The sequence below is a fragment of the Saccostrea echinata genome, unplaced genomic scaffold (genome assembly GCF_033153115.1).
Source record: "Saccostrea echinata isolate AGI-Se365-2 ecotype Australia unplaced genomic scaffold, CSIRO_AGI_Sech_v1 ptg000062l, whole genome shotgun sequence".
NCBI classification, from domain to species: Eukaryota; Metazoa; Mollusca; class Bivalvia; order Ostreida; family Ostreidae; genus Saccostrea; species Saccostrea echinata.
The window spans coordinates 3,204,231-3,223,104 of NW_026889811.1; the positions used below are offsets into that span (position 1 = coordinate 3,204,231).

Genomic DNA, 18,874 nt, shown 5'->3' on the forward strand with positions numbered 1-18,874 from the left:
AGCTTTCATTCTTCGTAATTTATAGATTTCAGCTCAGATAGTTAATTATAGAAAATCCAGGTAATGCAAGTGTTTAGAGTTTACATGCCAAAAAACTAGCACTTTAAATCCAACCATATTTTATCAGTACATGTATATACAGAACATGTAAAATCTCTTGCTAAATGTTATCCTTTGAAAATGTTCATATTTGATTTGAACATATTTTAGTCGCCCGCGTTTCACAGTGGTTAGAGCGTCTGTTCTAGAGTCGCGAAGTAAGGAGTTGATCCTTACGTCGCGGGTTCGAATCCCACCTTGGGACGTGGAGACTGGTCCTTCGGATGAGACCATATAAACCGAGGTCCCGTGTCGCAGTAGGTGCTGGTACGAAAAAGATCCCTCACTGCTCAATGGCCGTAAGTGCCGAGTATAGGACAAAATTTGCAGCTCTCCACCGGCAAGTGGTGGCGTCTCCATATGGGTGAAAAATTCTCGAGAGGGACGTTAAACGACATACAATCAATGAACATATTTTATTATAATTTATAATTACAAATGGATTGGGCACAAGTTATTACGCCCTCTCCCTATTTCATTACATCTTCAATGAAGCTACAAAACAGGCGACACATGCGTTCCTTGAAACACTTTCGTTTATTTTTATGCCATTATTACAGATATTTATCAACTTCATTAGCAATTGCAAGTTTGCAGAGAATCAATCATGTTCATTCACTGTTGCAGCGCACGCGAGGAAACGGAAATGTTTACAAGCCCTAGTGACGAAGACTATGGTTCCAATAAAGATTCGGTTTCAGGACTTTTTAAAATGACTTATCTGTACCTCTATGTTTGTTTGAACATATTTTATTGTATAAATAGTATACGAATGGTTTGAATGTTAATCTTATACGGTACCAATTTTGATGCACCAGATGCGCATTTCGACAAGTTATGACTCTTCAGTGATGCTCGGGAACACAAGTTCTAACAACTTACGAGGTTTTCACCATAAATGGCTACAACTGTCTATGTCTATAGAAAAAAAATCTGATATACCGTACCAACAGGCTTGTTTTATTTATACACTCTTTACATGTTAAATATATAAACTTATTATAGAGTTCTACTGTGCGACTATAATAATTAATTAAATCTATCAGAATCTCATACATTTTTGTACCGATTGAAAAATAAATTTATTGATTTCAACATTTTGTTAGGTGAAAATCAGTAATATTTAGTTTAATATTTGGTTGAGTGAGACATAAAAGGTTTCTAAATAGTTCCTCCCTAGCATGTTGATCCTTATTGTGGTAGTACAAATTTAATATTTATCTCTTATGTATTTATTCGTTTTGGGATCATTCTATTTTTGGTTTCTTCTAAAGTAATCTTAAATTTTTTTGTAATATAATTCTTTTGCGCATCGGATTGAGTCGATTTTTATCTTCAATTTCATTGGTTCATTTGACATTATCCAATAGTTTTAATTTACCTTGAGTATAAGTAACCGTTCAAACTAAGCAAAATTGGGCAGTATTACATTTAATAAAGAAGATATCTATCCAGCGTATATCAGCTGCATCTTGTGGTATGTAACTGTCATATTTATTTATTTGTTACTTTACTATACAAGTTTTGAGCTTGACATTATATTTTAATTGCAAAGTTTATACGTTATTGTATTTTTACAGTTAAAGTTGTCTGAGTAATTTCTTATATTTGTCTGTAAGTTCAAAGTTCATTTTGCTACAGAACATTTTTTTCTATCTAATATATTGTATGCTGCATTAAACGGTAACTTATTGTCAAAGTTTGTGAAACTATAGTGTAAATTGTATTTTTCTCTAATTTATTCTTTATATTTGTTATAGGTCAATGTCTTTTTAAACTTCATTAAATAAAATACCAACATCAGATTTCTTCATATCATCCTTACTGCTCGATTACATCATGGCGCTGCGAGAAAAAACATCATCTACAGACATTGACCACCATGGGAATTTAATTTCCAAAGATAGCAGACAATGCAGCTAAGTTTCCTTTCAAACTTTGACTCAGCGATTATTAGCCATTTAAATGTACGACACTATTATTGTGACAGAGAGATTTCACAGTGAGTACTTTTCATACGTGTTTATTAAAGGACCAACGGTTTACTATTGACTTAGAGAATTCCACTGTGAGTACTGTTCAAATCACCGTTACATATACCTGTGTCTTAATCATGAGGAAAGTAGAATTACAACACCGTGTTCGTGAACTGGAAATGGAATTACAAGAAGCGAAAATTAACTCACATTCACAAACTATTATTGAGAAACAAACTTTTATCCCAGAAACAAGAAAAATAAAGACATTTTCTGGACGGCCAAAATCAAAAACTGACATTTCTATTCATGATTGGATTGATGACCTTGAAATTGCATTTTCGGCAAGGACATACACAGATTCGCAAAAAAGTTGATTTGATTTATTCTCACTTAGAGGGCCAAGCTAAGGAAGAAATAAAATTTCGGCCAAAAAATCGACAGGATCCGTATGCCATATTAGACTGTCTCCGATCGGCATTTGGCAATCCAGAATCTGTAACCTTCCTACAACAGAAGTTTTTTGAAAGAAATCAGCAAGATTCAGAAACAATCAGACACTACTCGTACGCATTACTGGATTTATACCAAATCGTCCTCAGAAAGGATAGTAGTGTATTTCCAAAGAAACAACTTACTTTGTGTGAGAAATTTGCGAATGGTTTAAGGGATTCATTTATGAGAAAGGAAGCAAAGAGACTACTGCGTAACAACCCTACAGAGTTTCACACGTTCAGAGATGAAATCATATTATTCAGTGAAGAAGAGGAAACGACAGTTAATAGAACAACTACTCAAGAAAACAAGCCGAACACGATCGAGGATCAACAGAATTTAAATACCCATACACCTGATTCGCCTAACACGGAACAGTTATACAAAATCATCGAAGCGCAACAAAAGCAAATAGATTCCCTCACCACTATGATCAGAGATTGCGGAGCCGGTGTCGCATAATATTTGGTCCGCCTCGTTTAAAGGTCCGGGGGGACCTAATACGATAACATATAAGGTCCGCCTTTTATAAGAAAAGGTCCGGCCCGTATAAGAAAAGGTCCGCCTAAGTTTAAAGGTCCGGGTGGTGCAAAATGTTTTAATCTTGACTTAAACACATAAAATTAAAGAGAGTTTGTTTACATCATATGAAGAAAGATTAAGGATTTGCCCTAGCTGTTGTGTTTATTTTTTTGTACAATATATCTCTTAGGGCAGGAATTGCTACTCCATGTTTAGTGTGCTTTTAGCAATACCGTTTAGGGCAATGATTTAAAAAAAAATGTCGCATTTATTGGGCTTGTGTTTGTTTTCCCCCAGCATTTGCTTTGTGTAAATTAGGATGATTAAAGGTGTGAAATCTGCCGGTGTGTATAGGCAATAAAACAATGGGGGTGTGAAGTATTCGTATACCTGACAGGTATCTGCTGGTAGAGCCCGCGGCAGATAGCAATGACAATGTAATGGTCATGTGTTTGCTTTAAATCAATAGATATGAATTCTCTATTTTAATAAATTATGCTGAAGAAGAAATTATAATACTATTATGATATTCATGCGTACACATCAAAATTGTGATATAATTATATATAGTCTATTTTTATTACAATATTTAAAGAAATTTCTTATTCCAAGTGCATGTAGAGTTTAATACTAAGACCGATAAAAAATAAAAATATGTATATGCTTCCCTTTAGTTTTAACAATTAACTTGTTTTCAGTTTATGATAATATTTTGCCCTTTATTTGTGGATAGGGTAATATATAGCCTAATGTTGTATTCGATCTGTATTTACTGCACAAACAAAATACATGTAATGTTAAAGCTTAAAACAGGTAATTCAATATTGAAAACATATACATCAGATTTAAAGTATAATCATGGTTTGGATTTAATTCTTTCTTATAGAAATATCACTCTTCCTCGTCATAATGAACTACATATGAAATAATATTTCATTTTTGTATTTTTTTTTTCCAAAAGAAAAAGAAATTACACATTTTACTGTGACTATAATAGACAGACTGTGGGATAATCTAGCAGGCTGTATTGTATGACAGATTAAAATTTGAAATCATTATTGTAAAATATTTTCTTTTATTACCGACATGAAGCATTTTGGGCAAAGTTGAATGTCCAGTTCTATATACAAGTCATTTATGTATCTCACGTCTGTATGAACGGGGGAAGGGGGAGGGAACATCAGTTGATCCTCTTCCTTTTTTTGCGTATCAAGGAATTTCTATTTTCTACATTAATTTGTGCTATAACCCCCCCCCCCCCACAAATGCACCCAGAAATATACTGACTGATTGTTTCTGGGGACGTTGTCAAGCGTGCGTCATATTTCCCATTTCAAGCTACATGATATGTACATTTTCGTGATGTCGACTAGAAGCGTTTCAGTCTAATTTTAAATCAAAAATATATTTCTTTTATAAAACGCTGATTATTTATGATTATTTATTTTATTCATTTATGGAAAACGGCAACTCACGGTTATCCGGAGAAAAAAAGGTAATTCATGGGGTTTTCCATCATGAGAGTCCAAGCTGCAGACAGCTCAGTATTACGTTACGCTACAACTCCATACCAAGTAGTCCCGGAGAATTGACACTGTATGGAGTATGACTGAGAGTCATACTCCATACTCTCCGGGACTTCTTTCCCTACGAATAATGATATGGAGTAATACTGAGCTGTCTGGAGCTTGATTGAGAGTGATCTCCCGTGTAGAATTTTCTACGCGGTGAAAACCAATAAAGTGTATTGTTTAGTACCACTACACCTGCTCAAGAGTTTTTGAACAATTCTTTACGAAAGCTAGGAACTTTGCCAATCTCCTTAAATTATCCTTTTCAAAGTCCTCGGTCGTTCTCCGTGGTAACCATGGAGGAAATAATACAATCGGTCTCATGTAGTCATGACAGAATTTTTGAAGTTCGATTTTCATAAATGCTATACATTGCACATATGTTGTTTCGGATATTACCTCACAATTTTGAATAATGATTATACAGGCGCGGATCAAGAATTTTTCCGGGGGGGGGGGATCCCAGTCAAAAAAAATTCTAACCCAAAAATTTCTTGACAAGGAAGAAAAAAAAAAAACGTAAAATCCAATTCCATTTCCAAAACGTGAAAAACACCTATTTCGTGGTGGTGATGGTAGGGTCCACGTTTTCTAAGGGGGCCCAAAGTCATTTTTTATTTACTTCAGTATATACTTTTAATAACTCTGCAAATTCCAGATGGGGGGGGGGGGTTCCCCCGACTCCCCCCCCCCCCCGATCTGCGCATGTTATATGAATAATTTCGGTAGTGGCTAGAGAAATTTCCGGTAATACATTGCATCTCAGGTGAGGAAGAGGGGGAGGGGTGGCAATAACACCTTCTTTAAATTTCCATCTGCTCCTTGCGTATCAAGTACGTAGAAAATAAACACCATCTGGTGTATTACAGATTTCTTTTTACTTGTCACACGAGGCATTTACCACATACATTATGTACGTAGTGTTGATGAACCCCTTTCTTATTTTTAAGGTGATTATTTTCCCAATTCATTGTATGAATACAGAAACAAATACTCCCTCTTTTTCATGCTATATGAATCAAAGTCTATAGATACGGATACAGTACAACTAATGATCATTCTAACACAACATTTTTGCGATATACATGGATAATAAATCTGAACATATCTTTTGATTGTATGTGGTGAATATATTCTAGATAAATATACATTGTACTACCATTATACATTCAGATTCATCACTGCCTTTTATAAAAGAATCGTCCTACGATTTTCCAAGACCTTGACATAAAATAAGAGGCCCATTGGCCACAACGCTCACCTGAGTCAATAAGGCCCTGCTGTTTTTCATCAGCAAATTTATTCTAACATATCTTCCAATGTAAAACATTAATCACTATTGTGACCCCACCCTACCCCAGGTGTCATGATTTTTATAGATATAGCGCTAGCCCCACCCTATCCTCGGGGTCATGATTTAAACAAACTTGAATTTACACTACCTCAAGATACTTCTATATCAATGTGACTAAACATGGCTTTGTTGTTCCTGGAAAAAAGGTTTTAGAATTTTTTTCCTATACATTCACATGCTAAACCCTCATAGTGCATTGTGGCTCATCCTACCCCTAGGGGGTCATGGTTTGATTGATTGATTAGGGTTTAACGCCGAGTCGGCTATATTTCAGCCATATTCCGGCGGAAAATTAATTTTATATGACCTGTTATCATGGTTTAAACAAATTTGAATCTACAATAACTGAGGATGTTTCCATATCAATCTGACTAAAGATGGCTTTGCTGTTCTTGTGGAGAAGATTTTTCGATATATATATATATATATATATATATATATATATATATATATATATATATATATATATATATATATATATATATATATATATATATATATATATATCCTATGTAAAACTTTGATCCCCCATTGTGACCCCACCCTAACCCGGGGGTCATGATTCGAACAAACGTACATCTACACTAACTGATGATGCTTCCATATTAATATGACTAATCATGACATTGTTGTTCTTAAGAAGAAGATTTTTGAAGACTTTTTCCTAGATATTCCTATGTAAAACCTTAATCCCCCGTTTTGATCTATTTATTACAAAGAGAAAATTATAGACAGGGTTTTTTTCTGTAGCATGAAAAATAGAGAAAGGGGCAGGGCGGACCTTAAAACGCAGTATAATAAAAGCCCCGCCTTCTGTATTTCAGATATCGTACTATTACAAGGCGAAAATTTTGAACAGGTTTATTTTCATAGCATAAAAACTAGAGAAAGAGGCAGGGTGGACCTTAAAACGCAGTATAATAAAAGGTCTGCCCTCTGTTTTTCAGATATTTTACCATAAGAAAGAAAACATTTTGAACAGGGTTTATTTTCGTAGCATACAAACGAGAGAAAGAGACAGGGCGGACCTTAAAACGCAGTATATTTAAAGGTCCGCCCTCTATATTTCAGACATCTGACTATTACAAGGTGAAAATTTTGAACAGGGTTTATTTTCGTAGCATAAAAATTAGAGAAAGAGACTGGGCGGACCTTAAAACGCAATATAATAAAAGGTCCGCCCTCTATATTTCAGATATCTTACTATTACAAGGCGAAAATTTTGAACGGGGTTTATTTTCGTAGCATACAAACGAGAGAAAGAGACTGGGCGGACCTTAAAACGCAGTATATTTAAAGGTCCACCCTCTATATTTCAGATATCGTACTATTACAAGGCGAAAATTTTGAACAGGGTTTATTTTCGTAGCATACAAACGAGAGAAAGAGACTGGGCGGACCTTAAAACGCAGTATATTTAAAGGTCCGCCCTCTATATTTCAGATATCTTACTATTACAAGGCGAAAATTTTGAACGGGGTTTATTTTCGTAGCATACAAACGAGAGAAAGAGACTGGGCGGACCTTAAAACGCAGTATATTTAAAGGTCCGCCCTCTATATTTCAGATATCTTACTATTACAAGGCGAAAATTTTGAACGGGGTTTATTTTCGTAGCATACAAACGAGAGAAAGAGACTGGGCGGACCTTAAAACGCAGTATATTTAAAGGTCCGCCCTCTATATTTCAGATATCGTACTATTACAAGGCGAAAATTTTGAACAGGGTTTATTTTCGTAGCTGAAATCTAGAGAAAGAGACAGGGCGGACCATAAAACGCAGTATATTTAAAGGTCCGCCATCTATAATTCAGATATCTTACTATTACAAGGCGAAAATTTTGAACAGGGTTTATTTTCGTAGAATAAAAATTAGAGAAAGAGACAGGGCGGACCTTAAAACGCAATATAATAAAAGGTCCGCCCTCTATATTTCAGATATCTTACTATTACAAGGCGAAAATTTTGAACGGGGTTTATTTTCGTAGCATACAAACGAGAGAAAGAGACTGGGCGGACCTTAAAACGCAGTATATTTAAAGGTCCACCCTCTATATTTCAGATATCGTACTATTACAAGGCGAAAATTTTGAACAGGGTTTATTTTCGTAGCATACAAACGAGAGAAAGAGACTGGGCGGACCTTAAAACGCAGTATATTTAAAGGTCCGCCATCTATATTTCAGATATCTTACTATTACAAGGCGAAAATTTTGAACGGGGTTTATTTTCGTAGCATACAAACGAGAGAAAGAGACTGGGCGGACCTTAAAACGCAGTATATTTAAAGGTCCGCCCTCTATATTTCAGATATCTTACTATTACAAGGCGAAAATTTTGAACGGGGTTTATTTTCGTAGCATACAAACGAGAGAAAGAGACTGGGCGGACCTTAAAACGCAGTATATTTAAAGGTCCGCCCTCTATATTTCAGATATCTTACTATTACAAGGCGAAAATTTTGAACAGGGTTTATTTTCGTAGCTGAAATCTAGAGAAAGAGACAGGGCGGACCATAAAACGCAGTATATTTAAAGGTCCGCCCTCTATATTTCAGATATCTTACTATTACAAGGCGAAAATTTTGAACAGGGTTTATTTTCGTAGCATACAAACTAGTGAAAGAGACAGGGCGGACCGTAAAACGCAGTATATTTAAAGGTCCGCCATCTATAATTCAGATGTCTTACTGTTAGAAAGAAAACTTTTGGACAAGGTTTATTTCCGTAACATAAAAACTAGTCAAAATGGCAGGGCGGACCTTAAAACGCAGTATAATAAAAGGTCTGCCCTCTAGATCTGTTTTTCAGATATCGTACTATTACAAGGCGAAAATTTTGAACAAGGTTTATTTTCGTAGCATACAAACTAGAGATAGGGCGGACCTTAAAAACGCAGTATAATAAAAGGTCCACCCTCTATATTTCAGATACCTTACTATTACAAGGCGAAAATTTTGAATAGGGTTTATTTTCGTAGCATACAAACTAGAGAAAGAGGCAGGGCGGACCTTAAAACGCAGTATAATAAAAGGTCCGCCCTCTTTATTTCAGATATCTTACTTTTACAAGGCGAATATTTTGAACAGAGTTTATTAAAAGTTATCGTAGCGTAAAAAAAACTCGTTAGAATGGCAGGGCGGACCTTAAAACGCAGTATAATAAAAGGTCCGCCCTCTGTTTTTCTTTTTTCCCACATACATGTATCTCACTTACAAAGCAAAAATTATGGAAATGCTGTAAGTTCCTATTGTTTTTTTTTTCTTTGTTGGTTCGTGTGTTTTTCCAGGGTAAAAAGATAATTAGGTTTTTAATTTTAGGATGGACGCTAAATTAACTTAGAAAACTCTTGGAATGGCCTAATTGTGCATAAGAATTGCATATATACTACATGTAGTAGTGTACTTTTTTTCATTTAATATGCTGACAAAAAGACAAAACTTTAATGTCAATTAATTATCCACTCTATGTACGTTTGCAGGAGATGTGTCTACTGTATTGTATATGCAACCATAAACATCTGTCTGAAGGGACCAAGGATATATATTATTATTTAATTAGTAATGTTGATGAACTATAACCCCCCCCCCCCCCATCACACACACATAAATAAAAAAGAAATAGCCGCTTAAAGTCGTAGAAAATCTAATTTAAACCAAAATCAAAATAAATATAAAAAATAATAACAAAAGAACACGACTTGGTGGTGTTGTATGAATTTTTATATCAGTCACGATCTCAACAGACACTTTCCTTTTTATTTTAGGGGGAAATACATGTCAAGTTGCTCTGTAAAACCCCCTCTGTAATTAGTATGGGTGGATAAGATTCTCCCTAGTAAGAAGGTGGAAAAGGAGAAAATTCTGTACTGAAGCGTACTGAGTATTTCCTATGGTGGATAATAAAGCCGGGGTTGTTTCTTCCAAGCTCGCTGCATGTCATTTCCGAAATTTTGCATTACATTTCCGACATTTTTTGTTTTCATTTTACAATACAATCAACACTAAGTCTAGTAAAAATACAAAGTTTAGTAATAAAATGCAATAATTTCAATAATAAAACATGCAATTTTTGATCACCAAATTTTAATGCCCAATGAATTATATGTGTTTGAAAGCACCGAAAAACAGAATCTCCTCAACTTTGATTACTTTATTCCGTCAAACATAGTTTCTGTATGTCATAAATTCTACCTAAACCTTTCTGATCTCAAATTCAGTCTGATTATCTTGATTTGAAAAGATGAACAAAAATTCACAACTTACACTTACATGTGTCCGAGGATAAAATCGTCATAAGATTCTTTTAAATATAAGCAGAACTTACTATTTGGAAAGCAATGAATTATTCTTGATTTATTCTTTAATTTTTTTATAAGGGAAATTTCAATCTTGTTTTCATTGCCGGAAAAGTACTTTATGGTGATAAATGTCAGAGATGAAAATTTTAAAACGTCAGAAATGAAAACTACAAAATGTAGGGAATGAAATAAACAATATTTAAAAAAAAAATCCCGGAAATAAAATCCTATGCTAGGCTCATTTTCCAAAAGGGGAGGGGTCTTTAAACCCAAGCTCGTTTTTCCGGGAAAAAATATTAATGCGGGAGGAAAGTCTACAATATCAGTACTTTTAAAACTATTTGACATGTATCAGCATAATTTTGCTATACCCCACCCACCAAAAATACAACAACACCATTTATAATCTTTTCCTTTTTTGGGGGAGGGGGTATTTTATTGCTTAAAATGTTCAACTCGATTGACTTTGGTTTGATTTTGCCAATTAATGCACATCTTCCTTAACCAGTGTTAACCCCGGGGTAATATCAAGTAGAATGAAATAATCGTTAGTCTTTAACTGGATAAGAAACGATGGTTATAAAAACACGGGGGATATGCGACTTCAAGTTTCGTCAGGTGAGACAATAGGCCTACCCCCCAAAGCACAGACATGTTGTTTTAACAACAACGGGATAGGCTAGTACACCGTAACACAAGTCCCTGTCAAAGTGACCCTCGAATTATTTTATAGGTACAATATGAATCGTAAGAATTATACATAATTATTATTAATGATGTAATGAAATATCTTTCGAAAGATATGAAAATTCTTTTTGGGAAGTGGAAGTCGAACGTTGTTAGGAAATAGACTGTAATGAAATGATCATTGTTGGACTTACGAACACCATATACTGAACAATGTGCCTGTGAAGGTATGCGTATTATATATATGTATTTTTTTTTTATTTTGCAATGATAATATTGATATCACTTAAACTATAAAAGACACATGTCGTACATGATTTTCCCATAAGGTAACTCGATAACAGATCTTTGCATCTTTATATTTTTTGTTTTGTGCACTACCTGGGAGGTATGTACTACGATAAGGAGCAAACAGTTAATCAGTGCTAACATCAAATTTTGAATAATTTTTTGATAGATAATTTGAGGTTTTGTACTGAAATATATCATAGTATTAGAAATATAATTAATTAAAATTGGCTAACGAAATCCAGCAACTAGCGAGATATCGCAAGACTTGATCCTTTTAGTATATATACAATGTACATACATGTAGGTCCCTGGAACTCCATTTTGCTGGGAGGGACACTTTTATAACAACTATACCTTAAATAATTTAAAAAGATTAATAAAGCAAATTAATTTCGAATCAATAAAGAAGAAAAATCTGCATATTAAACCGAAGGCGGACCTTTTATTATAGAGGCAGGCCGGACCTTTAAACGAGGCGGACCAAATATTATGCGACACCGGTCAACAAACAAAAGAAAGCCGGAACTATTCTGTTACGAGTGCGGTAAAATTGGCCATATCAAGAGAAATTGCAGACCTAAACTCCGTGAAACAGCAATCAAAACGTCGGAAAACATATAACATCTATTAAAAAGAGTCCGTTAATAGATGACAGCAAACAGGACTCGTCATTTCTTGGACGTGTTATTGGGAAATGTGCAGTGATTAACATAAGTATTTTAGGTGTAAACCTTCCATGCTTGATAGATACTGGATCTATGGTATCGACTATGACAGAAAGTTTTTACCGCAAATTTATAGAGCCTCGTGGTACTGAACTTATTCAGACAAATTTTATTCAACTTAAAGCTGCCAATGGTTTAGAAATTCCGTACATTGGATATATTGAAGTTGATGTTGAATTTCATGGGAGTACTATCAAACAACGTGGTTTACTTATAGTAAAAGACTCAAGTGATGATTCTATGAGAAAGCGTAAAGAAAAAGTTCCTGGAATTATAGGTATGAACATAATCAGTGAGTGTAAGGATATATTATCTACCTGTAAAATACCGGTTGACGGAGATTTAAATGAAGTGTTCACAGATAACAGTGTGTTCGATAGCAAGTCTATTCATGGATTCGCTCGAGTGAACGGAACAATACCTGTACGCATTCCAGCCAACACCGCTATTGTTGTCGAGTGCACGGGACCTCATATTGATTGTGACGTGGTTGTTGATCCCTTGATCAATGGAGGACACTTACATCGTAATTTTCGGACGGTGCATACCTGTAATACTGTTACAAAAGGAAAACTATGGGTTAGAGTTGCAAACATCGGTGATGAGGATATTTATATCAAACCACGAACAATGATCGGAACTGTTTCTAAATGTGAAATTAAGAGTGAAAATTCAGGCATTGGATTTAACCGTACTGGCAATGTGGAGGAAATATTCGTTCAGAAACGTCAAGATCTAAAGGATCCGTGTCCTGACGAAAAATTCCAGCTTCCTGAAGATATTTATCAGCTTGACTGTAGTGATGAAGACAAAGCATTGATCAGCTCGCTTTTCTGGAAATACAGTGATGTGTTTTCTAAAAACGACGACGATATTGGGTGTACCAGTACAGTTCAACATCATATTCATCTTAATGATAATAAACCAGTTTCGCAGCAGTACCGTCGCATCCCTCCATCCCAATATGAGGAAGTAAAACAACATATCCGAAAGCTGCTGGATAACGGTGTTATTCGTGAAAGTACGTATACAAGTCCTTTCGCTTCGCCAATCGTACTTGTCCGAAAGAAAGACAACTCTTTACGACTTTGCGTAGATTACAGGAGACTGAATGAGAAAACAATCAAGGACAAGTTTCCCCTACCGAGAGTGGAAGAAACCTTCGACGCTTTATATGGATCTTCTATATTTTCAACATTAGATCTCACTTCCGGTTACAATCAAATTGAAATTGCAGAAGAGGACATACAGAAAACAGCTTTTACTACCCCTTTTGGACTGTATGAATATTTGCGCATGCCATTTGGTCTTACAAACGCACCTGCAACATTTCAACGTCTAATGCAACATTGTTTCCGTGAAGAAGTTTTCAGAATACTCCTTGTTTTCCTTGATGATATCATCGTTTTTTCAAAATCAATACGTGAAAATGTTCAGCGTCTAGACAAAGTGTTTTCCATCTTACGTAATACAACAACTGTGTTCCCTGTATAACATCAAGAAGTCAAGAACAACAGCTTATCACCCCCAAGGCAACGGCCAGTGTGAGCGTTTTAACAGAACTCTACTGCCCGTATTCATACCTATGGCTCAGGTAAGCTAGGTTTATCAAGTAAGCCAGAGTCAAGTAAACTGGGTTTAAATCCCACTTGAGCTGAGCTCACGTAAACCTCACTTGTGTTTCACACTGAAAATAAAACTGGTTTTACCTAAACTGCAGACAATCTCGTGTTTTGACAGCATTTGGTATAATATTAACCAGAGAAAGAAACTAAGACACAGGAAAATGAAAAGACAACATATATCTTCATAGAAAATCTTTCATTCCTTCATGGAAAATGTTTTACTAGGAGCGTCCTCCTATTTTGAGGAGAGACAATGTTCTCACCATTACTATCAATAAATTAATTCATTCAATATAACAAAGAAAAATTTTTCTCCTTTAGGGGCACGGGCATACCCACTCAAAAAAAAACATCTTCCAAATAAAATTCATTATTTTTTTAAAGGAATAAAAAGCACCAATACTTATTTGGTCACTTTCATTCTACGTGTACACGTATGCATGGGTTCAAATCTCTCTCTCCCCCCCCCCTCACAAACACACACACAACTTGCCTTTGCAATTACACACAATAGAGAGCGAAGTTGCAAATCGGAGACAATGTAAAATCACCTTTAAATTTCCACCTGGGAATGGCATTGAACATTGATGTAACACACTTCAGTATGTCCATAATAAGTAGAACAGCATTTTTAGAGAATTTGTGCAAGATCATCATATAAAAAGATTTAATCTGTCACAGATAATTTTCGGTTGTCTTCTATCTTTTTCCAATGAGATCCAGCCTCTTCATCTAATCTTTGCAGTCCTCCAGTGTTAGAAGAACAATAAATCAACATTTAAACCTACCCTAGACCAGGTTTAGGCTCAGCTTAATTTGTGAGCTTAGCTCACTTCTGAGAAACAGGTATGAAACGGATTTAAAAAATGTAAGCTGTTCTTAGTGGTAAACCTGTTTTAAACACAGGTGTGAATACGGGCATACATGACCTACTTAGCACTGGTTCTCTGCCCTTGATTCCAGTCGCTGCCGCTAGGAATTACAAGTTTTTTAGGGCGCTTGCGCCCGTTAACCAATGTCAGGGTACCAGTCTAATGACCTACTCCGCTCGTTACCGCCAGCTAGGAAACGGAAGTGGCCAGAATACATAAAAGAGTTAGTGTTTTCTTACAATGTTACACCAAACGCATCGACTGGGTACTCTCCTTATTACTTGATGTATGGTCGTCAACCACATCTTCCAATAGATTTCCTTTTAGGCCGAAGTACCAAACCGTCAGATGAAATCAACATCGACAGATGGGTAGAATTACATTCAGAGAAGCTGGCATTCGCTTACAACAGGGCCAAGGAAGAACTTACCCGAAACGAAACAGCACGAAAACAGAGACACGATTTTGGCAGATGCGAAAAAGACCTCGTTATCGGTGACAGAGTGTACGTTCGGAATCGAGGTGTGCGAGGCCGGGATAAGATCCAAGACAAATGGAAACCGGAAGTTCACATTATTTTGGATAAACCTTATAAATCAGTGTACAGTGTAAAACCAGTGAATGGTGATATTGTGAAAAATGTGAACAGAGTAGAAATAAAACCAGTGATTAATGAAATGTGAATATTTTCTACCTCATGTTTGAGAAACGGATTTTTGTCAGTGGAATATAAATGCTCTTCTTGATAATTTATATTGCATATATTTTACTTTTCATATTGATGACATTTTTGATATTTTTTCTTATGTATTTATTATATTAATCTGAGGACAGATTAAAATTTTGCGGGGGCGTATGTGGTAGTACAAATTTAATATTTATCTCTTATGTATAAAATACCAACATCAGATTTCTTCATATCATCCTTACTGCTCGGTTACATTATTACAAACAAAGAAGAAATGATACCTCTATGATGTACATTAAAAGAAAAATAAAGGGACCACACTTGCTATATTCGACTTTTTAAGGGGGGGGGGGCTTGATTATTAGTAAATTTAAATCAATATCATTTTTTTTAAATCAAGTTTGGGCAAGATCTAGCTTTAAAATTATTTCAATGAACCCTATTATTTGCCTATTAAAAATGTCGTTAAAACAGGTAATGAACGAAAAATCCCCGATATCTGGGAGTAAAGCAATTCGATCGATCGATCAGAGAGAGAGAGAGAGAGAGAAATCCCCCCGGGGGGGGGGGTCCACTCCACAGTAGAAATTTCGGAAAGGAATCCTACGTTGGAAGAAATCATACTCTATTACCGGTCTTAGAATACGAAATATTTTTGAATCTATCTTGTTTTAAAAGGTCTGACGACACGTTGCTCGAATAACTGTTTTGCATCTCATCGTAATATACAAGAAAAAAAAATCATAATTATCATTATCTTGTGCTTTATTAAATTGTTTTCGAAATGTCTAAGTAAATAAACCAAACAAATTGATATTGGCAATGCTAGTGATTTCCAATAGAATTACACAGGAAATAACATCCCCTGATATCTTGCACAAATGCCTTGTAAGGAACCATTCTTTTCGGTGAGAACTGGTAAAGTAGCAATACTTCATTGACAAGTTTTTGGAAAAAATTATATATTATTGAGGAACGTTTTGTTTGAGTTTCATATGCCTTTTTATATGTCAGAGGGCCAATATGGACCTTACAAAAATTTATTCTTTTTAATATTTTTTTTTTACCTTGATAACAAGTGAGGTATGAATGTAAATAGTTTAATATTTTTATTTTAATTAACTTAATTTCAGCAAAAACTTGTCGCATACTAGTTACTTGATTTACAAAAGCAACTAGCGATCCAATCATATATATATATATATATATACACTTAAACTAGTTGGTATATTTATTCATTAATCAATATAAACATTTTTCTTAAAGCTATATATTTTGGTTTATGAAATGTTTCATCTAAAAGAATGTGTTGCCAAAACGGGTTTTACATGTCATTGTAAACTGCCTTTTTATACTAGGTATTCCTTAATTGTAGTTTTCTGACAAGGGTTTGACGATTAAATTGAATTTTAAATTCAAAGTTTAGTAATAAAAAAATACCACTTTTCTTGAAGTCTGCAAAATATGCCTACTTTATTCCCTGGAATTTTGAATAATTAATTTACAACAGATGGCTATAAATATTATAGTTAATAAACATGTGATCGGTGATGAGAGTACTGGTGTCAGATATTGTAACCATGCGTGTTTTCTTTGATAATTTGGTCTGTATAAACTTTTGAAATTTCTCAAGGGAAACTTGAGTAAGCTTTATATCTTGATTAAAAACAAGATACAATTTTAATTTACCTTTGTTTTTTTCACGTTCCTCATCCTAGATAAATAATTTAACCCTAACCCTGATTGGGCATTCTTTACGAAACCTTTTTTGAAAACAGCAAAAAGGACTAGTGATAGCTTAAAATATTAACGAGATACAAACTGACTGACGAGCTTATAAAATAGAAAAACAATTGAAAGTGAACCGGTCCCAATGTAAGGGTATTCTGATCTCATACTATAGGAAAATAACTCTGCATATTATCATGATGAATTAATATTTTCAGTCCAAGAATTACCTCTCAAATTCTAAAGTAAACCATCCAAACAGCCAACGTTCAATTAAATAACTGAAGCATTTTTAATTCATTCCACGAAAAGAGCAGATCATAGCTGCATTAAAAAGAGTTTCCATAACTCGTTTCATATTGAAAAAAAAAACAACTCTAGATTAAAAGGCTGCGATTCTTAAAAGAGAGAGAGAGAGAGAGAGAGAGAGAGAGAGAGAACTTTTATTAATCGTTGATTTCCAAAAATACATGCATCTCAGATTTTATTTTATCCGTTCGATCCTCGGCAAAATGAAAAAATCTTATTTCCTAAACCTCGCTTATCTAATTATCTGAAATCATTCTATCACATGAGAAAAGGATTGCAATTTAATCCCATAAATCCCAAAACTTATAATATTTCGTTAAGGACAGATGATGCAAACAAAAAAAAAAAGGATTCCTGGATTGGTATATATTTTTGGACCTATTTTGGTTCTAAATGAAAAAAATATTAAATTTCTAGAATATTAAGAAGTTGTAAACTTTCTATGATGTTCAAAATTCTATCTTTCTGCAAGTATTATTATTTATCTCTTCAATTTTTTGTCACTTTAAATCCCATTATTGTGAATCTTTGAATGAAAAATTAAAAACAAAGTAGTTAAATTTATTCTTTTTATTTATATAAACATGACTTAAGTTGTTATTTTTAAGATTTTTGATAAAAGTTTGTTTGTATCACCTGTCCTTAAATGTCCCAGAATTTATTATAATTTCTTTCATAGATCGAAGACTACTAGTATGTGTGGAAAAAATGACCCACTGGCCATGGATACCAAAAAAATTATGGGTCATATGTTTTAACCATTCTAGCGATATGAAGATTTTTTTTTTTGTGAATATCATAAAAAAGGTTCAAACAAAAATTCTTACAACTTACGAGGTTCTCACCTATTACATCTATCAATATCAACGTTAAAATACTAACAAACAAGTATGTATTGACATCTATAAAAATAATCAAAACACCATATCTGTCACGTCTAGTTACTGTCATTTTTTTTGGGGGGGGGGGGGCGCTATGCTAAACATATAGGCACTGTGTTTACCAGGCTCATTGGAAGAAAGTCGGACAATGAATACCCTTTAAGAACCCATTGATTGTGCCATAGTTTTCCAATACCAGCATCTGTGTCCCTTTAATTGACAGTAGGACTGAAGTATTTCCATAAACATAACTAGTTTTACATCCTCTTGTAATACAGAATCCCTTTACAGTAGATCTTATTGTTAGAGATCAAATAAATTTCAGACAGAAAATACTAGGGATGTCAATTTTGTCAATAATTCATATTCGAATATTCAATGAAAGTATTCGAATATATTCGAATATTCGATAAAATAAATAAAATCTGTTTTATTTTAAATATGCATCATCCTACTCTCACGAAAGGTTTAGCGTAGGTATACTTATATTGGAAGTAAATTGTATGAAGACTTTTGTAGTTGTACAATAAGAAATTCCATTTGATATATAATTTTATATTTTTATCAAATGAAACATATGTATTTATAGTAGCTCCAACTGAGGAATCAGTCGTCTTGCCAAAGGCAAGACATAATAGTAACGGTATACTGTTCAGATTTCAATACGTGTAATAAATTACAATTATCTGCCTAATAAGAGCTATGACAATAATCTTTGATACAATGTTTTTAAAATATAAACAAATATTTCC

General features: G+C 34.3%; 1 protein-coding gene across 1 annotated transcript in view; it reads left to right on the plus strand.

Annotated features, from left to right (window-relative positions):
• Window positions 1-11,143: 11,143 nt before the first annotated feature.
• The window catches only part of LOC133175507 (DNA topoisomerase I, mitochondrial-like), a 118,149-nt gene continuing 110,418 nt past the window's right edge, over window positions 11,144-18,874 (plus strand). Inside the window, exon 1 of the mRNA XM_061310624.1 lies at window positions 11,144-11,147. The gene's annotated coding sequence lies outside the window, so the exon portion shown is untranslated. The remainder of the gene's footprint in view (window positions 11,148-18,874) is intronic.